Source organism: Sparus aurata, chromosome 6, assembly GCF_900880675.1.
Source record: "Sparus aurata chromosome 6, fSpaAur1.1, whole genome shotgun sequence".
In the NCBI taxonomy this organism is placed as follows: Eukaryota; Metazoa; Chordata; class Actinopteri; order Spariformes; family Sparidae; genus Sparus; species Sparus aurata.
In genome coordinates, this window is record NC_044192.1 from 29,860,112 (window position 1) to 29,872,464 (window position 12,353).

The following is a 12,353-nucleotide window of genomic DNA, read 5'->3' on the forward strand; positions in this document are numbered from 1 at the left end:
ATTTGTAAGGAAGCGACTGGCTGTGAAGAAAGTGTGTGGAAAAAAAAAAAATTCTTTTCTGCCAATTGCATAACCACTCAGCTAACTTAAGCTATCTGGGGCGACGGTGCTGAAAGGAGGTTTCATCTGAATTCCACAAAAGGCTCTCTTCTTCTCTTCCGATCCCCAGCTCTCCTGCCGTTCAGATAATTGCTTTAATAGCTTTTAATCACAGCCGTGTTTAACAAGGAGCTTACCAAACACAGGATGACACCAAGTATGTCATCGCTGCCCACCCTGTGAAAATCTGCAGGACATCTGGTAGAGATATGGAGCGTCTGGTTGAAGCTTGTGGTGTTTTCCCCTCCCTTAACTACAATGTGGGGCTAATTAATTGAATCTCTACAGCAGTAAAACAGTGTCCCCGCATCCCTGTCCTCTCTTGTCTGCTTACCCTATGGATTTACCGGCCGTTTTATGTGTCTTGAATTGGCTGTACTCCCCATTTATTTTTAATGCTTGTCTACTTCACATGTAGGAGAGTGCAACCGCGATATTGCCGCTATACAACGCTCATTAAGCGCAGACATTCATCCGCAACGCTTTTCTCATGAATCTGATTGACCTTTTTGCTCAGTGTGATCCACAGTAAAAGGTTATAGCCACCTATTAATCCCCCCTGGTTGAATAGCTGGGTATATCTCCTGTCCTGTCTGATGCTTTATGTTCCATCTGAGCTGATGGGAAGGTGCAGTAGGAAGGTTTGAAGGTGTGTGGGGGTGGGGGTGACAGAGGTCGGAGAGCGTGCCGATGGTGGTGTAATTACTCTATTAGTGAAACGGGGCCATGCTCTGCACTCTGACACTGCGCTAATTACAACACAGGGGTGATGAACTTGATCAAGGCACTGCTCGTTCATGTTTAATAGCAGAGAGAGAAGAAGAAGACGCCAAGCAATTTGACCATTTTGAGGAGGATGTAATCACAACATGTACATTTTCCAACCGTGCAAATCCAGTGCATTTGCTACTTTAATTTTTAAAATTCACATTTCATTGTGACCGATCGGCCGCACAGTCGTGGAATGGTCTCCCTGCTGCTTCAGTAGTAAAGGCCACTGAAAAGTAATCACAGTGTCCTCTCCCTTGAGCACCGAGCAGGGTTTCATTTCTGCCTCCATCCAGTTACTTCCCTGCTGTAGATCCCAGGGGGATGTCCAGAGGCTGAGTGGGGGGTCACGATCACAACCACAGGGGGGCAGACAGCTGGCTGCCTCTCTGACAAGAGCCTAATGGAGGGCTAATAGGAGCAAGGCGAGTCCTAGAGACCGCAGCTGTGACCTTGACACAAGCCTGTGGAAGCAGGTAGACAGCAGGAGGTGGAGGATGGACAGAGAGGTGGAATACTATAATAGAGGCTGACAGGCAGGTGGTTTAATATCTCTTTTCCTTCTCCTTTCTCCCTCTGACTCTGTTTATTTGAACTTTGCCTACCTCTGTTGTCCAGCCACTGACCCCTCAAACAGCTTCAGCATAAAGGAATGAGATTTTCTCCCTCACTCCTTTTTGAGTGGGTGGGTGAGTCACTTAGCTTTGTGTATATGTACACGGGTGTTGCCATGCGTCAGAAAAAAAGTCTTTAAATGTTGTTTTGATTTTTCTTTAAAGATTTTCTGTCCTAACTTAATTTTTTTTATTTATTACTGTTGTTTTTTCAGCAGCTCTCTTTACTGAGAGAAATTCTCTCTTTCTCTTCCGTGTTCGTGCTGATAATTTATTCTGTTTTCGGGAACATTTATTGAGATTAGAGTAACAATCTTTTTATGACTATGTGCAGACTGAAATTTATCCATTTTTTTTTAATTATTATTTATTGTTGAAGACAATTTCAAGTTTCTATTATGTTCTTGTACAGTTTACTGCCAGTAGCATTTTAAACCTGATGACTTTGGCGACCAATGCAGTCCCTTTACAGTGCATTTAGTTTTGGCTGTTGCAAACAGACTTCATCACTAGTTCCACCATTATGATGTCCCATCATAGAGTATATTTGTATCCTTTGTATACCAGACATTTGACTCTAGTCATTTAGTTTAAGTCTCCAGCAAGTCTTTTTGTCCAAGTTTCAAGTCAGTTTTTATTTGTCACACCGAGTCAAGTATCCCAGTCTTACCTGCAGTTTTAGGTCTTTGTGAAGACAATAAACAAAAATGTAGGGCCTGTCTAATAATGATTTTATTGGCCAATTTATCATACTTATTCAAAAAGTATGTCAATGCATTGTAGTTGTATTAGAATAATTGATATTCAGTGAAATGCATGAAAGCGTACTTATTTCTTAATTTCTTCTCATTGAATGAATATTACCTCCCCATTGCTTTTAAACAGTGACATACTGACAGCTAGACTAAAGAAAACAAAATAACTAAACAAATAAAATGGACATAGACAATTCCTTTGAGTCATCATGTCTCAGGACAAGTAAAGTCTCCCGTCTTTAACTTCCAAGTCAAGTCTCAAGTAATTTATTATCTGTCAGGTCAAGTCATGAGTCCAAGTCACAATGACTCGAGTCCACATTTCTGTTTCGTTACATTCGTATTTGTGACTATGTACGGGAGGCATGAGTGTGTTTGTCTCACTCCTCCATCCGTGATACAGATCAGAGGGAGGTCAGGCCTTAAGGGACAGCCAATGAGCATCATCCACAGTAAAGGGAGAGCCACTACCGCCTGATCAATCTGAGCTCTCATTAAAAGGCTGCCAAGCCCTTTGCAACCCGATACAATATCAATACCGTAGCACCACAGAGAGACCTCCAAAGCTGTTAGGCAAGCCGCTGGCAGCTTAACTGTCATTACCAGACGGGCAACATGCCAGAGACCCCCTTCGTGGGCCACTTAGGCTCCCCTCATGGTCCCAAACACAGGTCAGTGCAGACAGATGGGCTGTCTGGGCAGCTGTCCCGGGGACGAGGCAGAGAGAGATGGATACGGACCTGTAGAGGAGGAGACAGCCTATGCTCTCTCACAATATAGAGGGACGATGTGGGTTGTGTGCAGTTACACATCGCTGCGGTTTCACCTGAGGCTTGTTTATTTGCCTCTGGTATTTTCTGTGTCGGTCATGTACAGAGGATGATTACAGGGGCCATCACACATGTCAGTGTTTAAACTGAACAAATGACGAAGAGTTTAGTAAGAAATACACTGTCTGAACTATGGAGGTGTTGTTACTGCTAAAAAAAATCTGCTCTGGGTTTTGGCATACATCCAAAGATTCCTGCTGGGAAAACCACGAGCACTCAATAGTGCTCTGTGGTAATTTCTGAGTAGAGCAAATGGGGGGAATATAAGTGGCCATACATAGAAATCCTCTGTAATTCAAATCATTGTGTGGAGGTCTCCCCTCTTTGCTCCAGGCTTAACCCCTGTGTGGTTCCGATAGGGGAGGGAGGGATCAGTCGGTGCGTCTCTAAACCCAGAGTAATCCGGCGACAAAAGGGCCAGGAGAAAGCCAGCTATCTAAGGTGGGGGGGGGTTAGGACAGAGAATGGGAGGAGTGAAGAAGTAAAGAAGTGGTTGTCGCCTCTACAACCTCCCAAGGGTGTGCTTAACACCAGAGAGGATGGTCCTCACGGCATCTACAGACCCCTGCCACCCTAGTTTGAAACAGTCCTCTGCTGTGTAGAGCTCCCTTTTCGAGAACCTTTGTTTATCAGTCGAGCAAAAGAATGCCAAGTCTATACATGTGATCACTTCTGCAGCAGCTGAACTGTAACTTCCAGCCAGCATATTGATTTATCCGGGCTGTCAGTAATTCATTCAGCGGGCGAGCGGCAGTTGTTTACTGAAAGTTGAAACCGATATTGTCTGTAATCATCATTAAGTCAGGGCCATTAGGAGCAGTCCCAACTGCAGGTGCTAATTTGATGATGGGGAGACAAATGGCATGTAATTAAAACAGAGCAAATGACAGCTGAAAACCTATTAGTCCTAGAGAATGGGATCTAATTTTACCAACGCATGTGCAGCTTATAAACTATAGAGACAGAACTGTTTACAGAAGACAAATATCACTGTGTGCCTCCCGATAAAATTCCACTCATCAAGCTTTTTTTAGTTTCTAGCATTTCATATTTTGAGTTATTTCTCGTTGCTGCTGCAGTTATGCAGTGTCATGCAGAAGTCACTTGACTGCACTGGGGTCTCAGTGAGGTAGTTAGGTCGGTGGGACAATTGGCCCCGGCTGATTTGTCTGTAATCCATTTAGCTCAGATGTGACACACTGTAGGGGGGCTTTGCCTCTGGTCAATAAGTGCCAATAAGAAACAGCCATCACTCAGCAGGCTGCCCTGTCCACCAGCTTGCTCACTTGTTTCAGCTGTCAACCCCTGTCTCAAAGGAGCTGGCAATTGTGCTGCTCTTTCGGACGCACCACAAATGGCTTTCCCATACCAACCTCAATAGGACAGGAAAGGCAAGGACACTCGCAGACTGCAAAGCAGGCACATTTCCCTCCGACATCTGAATAAACCCATCTGAAGTGAAAACAGCCACGTATTTACAAAACACCATTGACAGTTGCTCATTCTCTCAGTCCTAAACCCCTGGAGGTGGGGTTGTGGGGGGCTGAACCCAAGTCAGGGACAATCGGCGCTCTGTTTGTGTTTTCCCTAACACCTCCGTGTTCTCTTTGGGCTCTCTTGGAGCGTACCGCAAGGGTGCAGAGGAGGAGGGGTAAATGCCATGACCCCGCCGTGGACCCTGACTGAAGCACCCCCAAAAACCTGCAGACCACCACGCTAGCGCTACATAGCGCCTGGTTGCTGCGGGAAACAGAAAGAAAGAAATCACTCACCAAAACATCATCACTGCAGCAGTTTTTGACGTTGTTATTTATGTTGTGGCTGCAATATAAGCTCATTATGAGGAATATATTCACTGAGTTAGTTTGTTAAACCTTGAGGAGACAAAGAGGCAGGCAGCAGCTGTATGATGTCCCTCTAGTGCTGCCGGGGCCAAACAATTTCAGAACAGTACAATAATACGACGCTGTTCATTTCCTCTAGATTCAGAGATAATTAGCCTAACTGCGCCTCTCTCCTTTTATGTCCCCTTGTTGAAGAGAGAGAGAAGTTTGAAGTCTGATACGCAGAGTGGGTGTGTTTGTGTGTCTGTCTGTTGCTCTGCCTGCATGCATGTGTGTGTATGGTGTACATTTATAGTCAACAGAGCAGATACGGGGAGTCTGTCAGAGCTCTTTGTTCTGTAAAGAGAACACATCATGACTGGGCCTTTTGTCTGAACTGACACCATCATATAGACTTTTCTTTTCCTACCTCTCTCTCTCTCCCTCTCTCCCCCGCTCTTATTTTTTCCACCAAACCATTCACCCATCACTCTCTCTCACGATGAAACCATTTAAAAGATAATGACCCCTGTGGATTATGGAGTTGCAAAGATGGAACATTTTTACCCTGTTTCTGGATGTGGCCAATGCTCCAACTTCCAAAGTAGTGTGACTACCAGAAGTTAACTTCTGATGACAGAGTTGGTGTGTGTGTGTGTGTGTTTATTACCCTACTTACATGGGACTTTAACTTATATACTACTACATGAAAATACACTGGTGATCAGGGTGGGGCATTTTGAAGGCCAATTGGTTTCACTCATTTCTCACCTGTTCAAAATGATTTGGCAAAAAGATCACCTGTCAGAGTATCAGAGCTTCAAAATACATTCATACACAAGCCCATGTTGAACTGCACTAAGTGTTTATAGCAAAATGCTACTTTACAACATCCGTGCATGAGAGGCTTTTTGAAAATGAAAGCTAGTAAGGTGAAAAGAAATAAAAAGCAAAAAGAAATGAAAATAGGTTCAACGTGTGTAATCAGCTGTGAAATAATGTAACATGCTGCTATAGAAGCCTCCACTCCTCTACTAGGGGCCCTAGTAGAGGAGCCCTAGTCTAGGGCTCAGTCACAACCTAGTGGAACCTGGCTGCATGTATTTGCTTCCAGTCAGCCATAACAACAGTGCGGTCTGTCACTGATGCTGGGCAATTAGGCCTGGCTCGCAGTTGGTGTTCCAGTTCATCCCATTGGTGTTAGATGAATCTGAGGTTGTGGCTGTGTGTAGGCTATTTCTTCTGAAACAAAACTGTGAAAACCATTTCTTTTTGGACCTGGTTAAAGTATGAAGACATGCTCTGGTGACAAGATTCTTTCAATAACCCCACCCAAGCCTCCTTCCAGGTGACAACAATCAGGGTGGTGTGTGTATATATATATATATATATATATATATATATATATATATATATATATATGTATATATATGTATATATATGTATATATATGTGTAAATATATATATATACACAAATACACACTGAAAACACCAAAGACAAAGCTAAATATGCCAAAACACTCATGATATTAGTAGAATATCGCAACTAACTTACACATAATCATAATCTTGTCTGAGTTACATGTGTTTCCCTTTATCAGAGAGTACATTGGTCACATCAACATCAAAATAACCTGATGCATTAAGATGCTTGGGATTAATGTAGATAAAGTAAATATATGAAGGTGTAGCCAGGGACATTCATTCTTTGACCGCTGAAAAATACTGAGAAATACACACACACACACAAATGAAGTGCAATGTGTAAGTGTAAGTGAGAGAGAGCAAGCGAGAGAGAGCTTTCCAGCTATAACACATCACAGCTTCACCCCTTCTCTCAGGGCAGCAGACTCACTGCAGGATTAATGATGTGTTAAGTACTAAAATTATACTCATTCATTTTTCACCGTCTGGGCTGCAAATTCCACATGGTATCAAAGGTTAGAGAAGAATATTGTATAATGTATAAACAAGAAGAGAAACACACACAAATGTAGAGCCAACCAGTTAAACAGTAACTGCAGGGAGAAATATTTCACACTTGAGTCTCCCCATCGCAGCAGAAATCTCATTTTCTCTCTTTAAAAGTCTAACCACTGCTCTTTGTGTGTGCGTATTCAAACAGAAAATTGCTGTGTAGGTTCCGACTGTCATCCTTAAATGTCTGCAGAGTGCCGAGCTTATCGGAACCTGAGGGAAATCTAAATTAAATCTTCCCGGTGAATGGGATCAGCCTCCGCATTATCTCTTGTCATTCTCAACTATTAAAGTTAGTTATTAGGAAGTGAAGGCACGTTTGTCAAAAGAATGTGCAGGGACTATTTTAAAGCAAAGAGCTGTTGGAGAGGTATCGATAAGATTTTAGCGTTATCATTCAGGGACTAGAGAGTTTTTGGCTGACTGTGCTGACCTGTTAAAGGAGTCGTTGTTCAAGATGTCATGATACCAACATTAATCATTGATAAGCTGTGAGTTTAGAGGTCATTTGGGAAAACAGATCATGTGGAAAGCAGCTGTACATAAAGGATGTGTAAAGGACCTGTCAACACGGAGACAATCCTCTCCACAGAAAATACAGCATTGGTCGCCAGTGGAAACTGCTTTAAACTACCCATGTTTACATTCAGTACAAAAGCAGGAACATTCTCATGGCACAGATAAGAGGAAAGGAGTAGGCATGACACAACTGAAAGGCACACTAGTTGCCTTAACTATAACAATGAGACTCAAAAATGAGACTCAAAACTATCTCTATCAACTACCTTTTCCAGAATTGCCTTTAAAGTTTGCCTACATACTGTAGTGTTGCTTTAATTGTTCACCTTAATGCACACATTCTAGCTTGCATCGCCTTTTTCTCTTCTCTCCCAGTAGGTGTCTGCTCTGTGGACTTTCTTCATCAGCAGCATGTTTTATACAGTCAGCCAAAGTTTGGACTTTTTCACCCGGAATTCCGTTTACACAATAGGTGAGCCGCATGTGGATTGTTGCATGTGGATCCAGACGGGGTTGTTCACTTGGATGGATAAAAAAAATTAAAGTAAAAGATGTGAAAATGGGTTGCCAAATATACTTTGGTAGCACTTAATATACCTGGGCAGCCTGCCCAAGTAAGGTCTATTTGTGGGAAATGGTCCAATCACAGCCAGCCATCCAGTTATAGTTGCCAAAACTTAAAACGACACTGTCATTATATTTTTTATAATGACAGTGTATCAAATGACGATGTAAAAACAATATGTCAGTGCCGCTTGTAGTGATCATACAGAGAATTATCATATAGTTTTAAAAAAAACAAAAAAATTTTAAAAACACTGTCCACAACCTGCTCAGCACCAAACCACAAAAAGACATTTTGTTTAGAAGTTTTGTTAAGTTACTGCAGCTTTAGTTTCATGGTAAAAGCTTTTTTTTAAAAAACTTAATTGTGGAAGAGGTTTATTTTGAAAAATTTACAGGAAATTAAATGTGTCACAGAATTAGTGGAGCTTTGTTAACGGCTATCTTCAGTAATACTGCAGGAAGAAGGCTATGACACGTCTTCAAGCAGGTAGCCCTGGTGTGTTGGAAATGCAGATTCCTTCAATGCTGGCTGCTGCGTTGAGTCAAAGCGCGTTGAGCCAGGCTGGCACATATATACATGAAAAGGCGCTATAGCGGTGATGGCAGTTGGCAGAATAGGTCATTTAGTGTCAATAGACACACACAACTGCAAATGATTGAGGATATTGCTCTTTAACTGCTGGATATGTAAATAAGCAACTGCTTGCAAACACTCATGTTCACTTAAAAGATGCTGATAAGTCAATGCTGTGTTCATAACTTGTTTCTGCTGGCTAAATAGCTAAAAAAGGTTGTTGTTGCATTTTTAGCTGTACCTCAACTATAGGGCCATATGAGCAGAAAATGCTCATTTGGGTCGTTTTAAAGTGCATTGTCAAAGAACATATTTTGCCATTAAGATCCAGGATTGATGAGCCTGAAAAAACTAGGTTTTCCAGATTCTGGTGGTGTTGCAAAGATTTGCAGGCAGAGAATGACGGATGAACGATGGCAACAAACCATGGCTTCTTATTATCATGAAAAAAGCATTCCATACTGTATTGAGAATTGAAAACCCCTCCTTCCACCGACACATACTCACACACAGACACACACACACACACACACGCACACATAAACTTCTCTGAGGGAAAGTTACTCTCAGATAGATGCATGCCACTGCAGAATTTGCATCTGAATGCCAACTTTTGTTGGTAAATTCAAGGGTCCTTGGAGATTTTGCACATTCTGTTCGGAGCTAGGCAGGCCAATGGGAACAAAGTCACACATTAGCAAAGCCTTGCCAGCCTCAATTATGACCAAAGGGATTGGCTTGATAGTGTTGCAGCGGGCCACATTCAGAACTGGATGTGTCTATTTAAACTTTCCTGGCCACTTCCTTTATGTTTTCCAGTACAGCGGATGGCAAATTCCTGCATGGAGAACGACGTAGAGGAGATTTGGGGGCACTCTGCTACCACATTCTGTTTCATTCTCCACTATTTCATATGGAAGCCTTGGTCTGTGAATCTAGTTTTCATGTTTGAGAAAAATCCATCTGCAATGGAAGCGCTCAGGCTTTGTTCTCGCCACACTCTATGCCTAGAGGTTCTTTCCTTTTCTCACACGTTCTCCGTCTTTTTCTTTCCCTGTCTCAGAACACTGGTGATAGAAAATCCAGGAGTCTTGCTTCAAGCTTGTGGGCTTTTGCCTCCATATTTCATATGCATTATGAGACACCGCTGATTAAATTTCAAGTGTACGCCATGACTCGTCCTCCCTCAATATGTAATAAATGTCTGTTTTTCCCTCGGTTTTCTCATCTTCTGTCGGTGTTTCGTGCCTTCTCACGGGGTTGCAGATTGGACGAATCAGACTTTATGCCTGTTTCAAAGCCCAAGGTGTTTTATTTATAGGGAAAAAGTACATTAACGCCCCTGCAAAGTCTTTGGAAGATTTATCAAGCTCTCTCTCTCTGTCTCTCTCCCAGCTCCCTCACTGCATCACTTGAGCGGTGATAGTTGAAGTACAGATGTGCGTTGTTGGACAGTGTAGCATATCTGTCTCTCGATCTGGTGTGTGTTTTCATCCCTGCACTCTTGCCACCGTCTTACCACCGTGCCCACGCTGTGACATGGCCAGCTCTGTTGTCACAGCATTTATAATTCAGCCTTCTCAATAAAAGATGGACGGCATTAAGTTTTTATCTGGTGATGCAGTGCTGCTGCTCTATCAGAGCCTCTTTACAAGCGGATGACTGAAGAGCAAAACTTTCCGCCTCTGTTCCGACTTCCAGGCATCACTTGGCATTAGTATAACCCGAGATGATCCTTGTTCCTCAAACATGCTTTTAGAAGCTCATTCCCTATGATCTCATATTCTGCTAGCTTACTCCCCAGCCCTTCCTCTCTAAGCCCCCAACCTTTAATGAGTTTTGCTGAGGGTTATATTTACTCATGTTGTCTTGTGCTTCTGTCTAAATGGCAAAATTTCCTCTTTCATTCTGGGTTGTCTGGCTGAATCAGCATTGTCGTCTCGCAGCTCACTTAGCGCAAAGAGCTGATGTGGGCAGAGCTCTGTCAGGAAACGGGCTTCAAGTCATCCCAGTTTACAGAAAAGATATGGTTTGCCTCACACTATGAATGCATACAAACCACCACATTGGTCATGTTGCTGGAGACTGAGAATAGCTCTGCTAAGTACCGCTGTTTTCTAACGGTTGTCCGTCTCTGTTCTTCCACACATCCTCGAGGTATAATGGCTTCTGTCTGTTTGGACGTTATGGTTTCCTCCGCTTTTTTCTTTTGTGGTTTCATGTAGCATCTGCCACCCGGAGAGATAAACAGTACAGGCAGATGAAAGAAAGAGGGAGAGAGCAAACTGTGAAGAAAGGACAGTATGTGTCAGTAAGAGCTGATAAAAGCCTGAAAATCCAATTAGTCCTCAGTGTCAGGGGGAAGGAGGAGGCCTCATGGGGGTAATGTTGGAAAATATCCACCAGCAGAGCATGTCCATAACACAACATTTACATACTTGGCTATTGATAGGTCAGCATGTAAAATCGAGCAGGTGTTTTCTTGTACGTCGGGACTATATTTGGTTTTGCCCACATCGGCTCTTTGAACAGATAAACAACTATCAAACGGCGGCACTGTACATTCCACACCACAAACCACTCAAATGACGGAGGACCATTTTAATTTGAGCGCACTGGATCTATTCCGTATCCCCTGGAGATATCCTGGAATCCATTTTGGTGACAGTTAAATGTCTGTCTTTCTTTCACCAGGTTTTTTCCTTGTGGATTTCCTCATTGATGGTGTCTTGTTTTCATCCCATGCCAGAAATGAAAGGGGGATGCAGACAGAGAGCACAAGAAAGGAGCAAGGACAATTTCAAACCGCTCAGCGCCCGGGGTCAGAGCTCATGTGTTCCTTCAGGGGAGAACCACATGCCCTGGGAGTAGAAAACCAGAGCAAACACAGCTGCTGCTGTACTGATTTATTTGTGTGTGTGTGTGTGTGTGTGCGCGCACATATTCACATGCACGTAGTGTGTATTCACGTGTGTAGGTGTGTTCATTTGGTACTAAGCAAGACCAAGGGGAGGAGGATGGAGAGGACGTGTGGGCGTCTGGGAAGACCTTAATGAGCACAATCTGGACAACAGCGTAGAGCGGAGAGGAACAGGGAGCTTTGTGTTAGATAGAGAAGCTCTGCTACATTCAGCTCACACTTACTTTAGCTTCTGAGACTCTGCATGGAAAGAACGATTCTCCTCTGTAATCATCTCTGCCCTTAAATGTTTAATATGTTTAACATTTTGAGGGCCACATCCCATCTTTGATAAGTGCGTTAGTTGTGTTTGTGTGCATCCCCCCACTGCTGTGTGTGTGTGTGTGTGTGTGTGTGTGTGTGTCTGTGTATCCCCATGTCGAACTGTATTCCAGTCAGGTTGTTGTTAAAGAGGACTCGCAGTCCCAGGAGGGAGAGGTTGTCTTTGTGTTGTTGTTTTTGTCTTCATCATCCTCCGGCCACATGCTCCTCAAGGACTCACAACCACATTTACACACACAAGCACAAGCCCACAGTTTATTGTAGCAGTGGAGCATCTCAGTGGGTCCACTGCTGCTTGTAAACTGTGTTTATGATTATTTGCTGATCTGATTATGTGTCGTGATAAAATAGGCACAAAGTCCAGCTCTTCTCTGTAGCCTCATGATATTAAATTGATGCTCCAAATAACAGCTCAATGAAATGTATGTGAAAGATAATGATTTATGTTTTTAGCCTACTATTACCAAAAGCAGATTTATTAATGCAAATGGTATTTAATATTTTATGGTCAATGAAGCATATTTTTCGCACTGGTTCTTGCTTTATCTGCTGAGATTACATAGTAGTGAACATTTAACATTGTTG

The 12,353-nt window shown here is 42.9% G+C and overlaps 1 protein-coding gene across 4 annotated transcripts in view; it reads left to right on the plus strand.

Annotated features, from left to right (window-relative positions):
* sulf2a (sulfatase 2a) overlaps positions 1-12,353 on the plus strand; it is a 51,855-nt gene that overhangs the window by 24,421 nt on the left and 15,081 nt on the right. The gene's annotated exons all lie outside the window — the stretch shown is intronic.